Source organism: Gavialis gangeticus, unplaced genomic scaffold, assembly GCF_001723915.1.
Source record: "Gavialis gangeticus isolate Ggan-Ray unplaced genomic scaffold, GavGan_comp1, whole genome shotgun sequence".
In the NCBI taxonomy this organism is placed as follows: Eukaryota; Metazoa; Chordata; order Crocodylia; family Gavialidae; genus Gavialis; species Gavialis gangeticus.
In genome coordinates this window covers 30,316,148-30,318,465 of record NW_017729033.1, presented here as the reverse complement: position 1 = coordinate 30,318,465, position 2,318 = coordinate 30,316,148, and the positions used below count along the sequence as shown (strand labels likewise).

At 45.5% G+C, this 2,318-nt stretch overlaps 1 protein-coding gene and 1 long non-coding RNA gene across 3 annotated transcripts in view; one reads left to right on the top strand and one right to left on the bottom strand.

Moving 5' to 3' along the window:
- The window catches only part of EVC2 (EvC ciliary complex subunit 2), a 192,506-nt gene that overhangs the window by 104,597 nt on the left and 85,591 nt on the right, over nucleotides 1-2,318 (bottom strand). The window lies entirely within an intron of this gene.
- Nucleotides 22-2,318, top strand: part of LOC109303923 — a 23,976-nt gene continuing 21,679 nt past the window's right edge. Inside the window, exon 1 of the long non-coding RNA XR_002099264.1 lies at nucleotides 22-33. This is a non-coding gene — a long non-coding RNA (uncharacterized LOC109303923). The remainder of the gene's footprint in view (nucleotides 34-2,318) is intronic.

Sequence of the window (2,318 nt, the reverse complement as noted above, 5' to 3'; positions counted from 1 at the left end):
GCGGGGTGAGAGGGGCGGGGCAGGAAGTGACCTGTTCCACAAAACCAAGTAAAGTAATTTATTCTCTTCCAAGTAAAAGGACATGGGACAGCAGAGAATAGTAATAGGAATCCCATACCGTAGCATTTCAAAAACCTTACGGGAAACCTTCTATTCCACTGTAGTAAAGTCATGGAATTTCACATTCATCTACTTTAGCTAGCACTCCTCCCCTGCCAATGATTTCCCTGCTACCAGCAATCAGTGGTGGGGAGTATAATATAAGCAGTGAGGGAAGCAGAGGTAGTGGCTGAAGTGGAGAAGAATGTGAGAGTGGTTGAAGTAAGGGGACACTGCTTATTGCCACCATGACTTGCTCATGCCCTCCCCTAGCTCTCCTCTTTCACACACCCCACAGTTTGAGAAACACTGCCATACAGCAGATGTTTGCAACCTTTTTTAGCCTAAGTACCTCTGGCATCCAGACGCCAAGCAGGGGGAGGGAGAGGGTCATGCGGCCAGATGCCAAGCTGGTGTAGGGGGGGAAGTTAGCACACAGCCAGACACCAAGCACGGGTGGCACGTGGCCAGACACAGAGCAGGGTGGTGTGATGGCACAAGGGTGGGTACAGAGCGCCACTGCCTCCCAGAAGCAGGGCCAGGCTGGGGTGAGGGCAGCGGCAACCCTCTGTGGGGTGGGGACACTCACTGAGCTGATGGGTAGCAGCAGCAGCCATCGCACGAGAGCTTCCCTGCCCCGCAGAGGAACACTGCTGCCCGCGCCCTGCCTCAGCCCTGCTCCTGGGAGGCGGCGGCTCTCCATCCCCTCCCAGGACCAGTCCAAGTACTTGCAGGGGTACATGTACCCCCAGTTGACAACCTCCAAGTACCCCCAGGGGTATATGTATCCCTGGTTGAGAACCCCTGCCATACAACATTGCTTGCTCAAGTCTAGGGGCAGAAAACACAGTTCAGCTATCTCTGTTTGTGCAGCGTATTGTTGGCACTTAAATGCGAATCCCTAATAAATTATAAGAGAAGCCATTCCTGATACAAGTCTTCCAAAGAAGCAATGTTTACAATTCCTTGGATCGTACACAGCTTCATTTTGACGGGGAAAAAGATCATAAACTAACAATCTGTTTGCCTCCAGACTGAGACAGATATAATAAAATGCTTTCCACTCTCTATCTACTTCCTCCTTGTGCTATTCATGTTTGAAAGGTCTGCCATCTCTTACTGTGCCTACTCATCATATTGGAAACATGAAAGATAATGAAATACAATTGGCAGATGGGACTCTATTGATGATAAAGATCAAAGTTCCAGTTGGACAAAGTATGCATCCAAGCATAAGGATGGCCCAGAGAGATAGGTGACGGAAGAGGAAAGGAAAAGAAAAGGTGAAAAGATGTGTAGAAAGGGCAGCTACAAATATCAAGTCCACATTTTTTTTTAACACACTTCAATAGACAGAGGGTTTAAAGAGCTGCCAGAGAAGTACTGAGACAGGAGAATACCAGGTGTCAAATGTGGAGAGGTAGAAAGAGTGACTGAACAAGGTGATCTTTTCAATAGCCCCAAGCATCTAATGAGAGAACAGAGGAAAGCAACTGGTGTCATGAAAGAACTGAGCACAGGTGTTGGTGTTAAAAAACGGAAATCTCTCGTTAACTATGAAAGTAGGTGTATCTTAAAAAAAAAAAAAAAAAATCAGAGCTCTTACCACTCAAACTCCAGGCTTTCAAGAATGAGAATTTTGAAATGAGAGAACTTACAGCTGCTAAAACAGAAGCAGTGTGAAACAATCTTTTAGAAATAAATTAATCCCTATGTGTTCTTGAGAATCCATAGCTAATGAAGAACTATAATGACGTTGGCTTCAGCAGCCTATAAGGGAGGTAAACACTGCATCAGTTCTCTGCTCTGCATTTTCCTATAACACAAGACCAACCTCATTTTCACTAGTCTTTTGTCCAATTCTGCAAAGCTAGTGAATTATTGTTATATGTATTACAGAAGAACCAGAACATAACCAGAGACCTATTAACACCTTTGCCTAGCGAGTCCCAGTCCTGGACAGCATGAAGCTTGAGAACAAGATGATGGCTTGCCTTATTTCCCCAATAGTACACAAAACAGTCTTTCTATTTGTTTACATTAGCAGCCTGCATCATAGGGAAAGCAGCCTCTAGAGAGATAGGTACAAAATGACCAAGGGAAGGCAGTAACTGGCAGAGCCTTGATTCTCTTCCCATTAAAGTGCTAACCACCATATGATACCATATTTGCCTGAATACAAGTGACCTTAAATTTAAGATGACCTCCCTCCTCCTCCC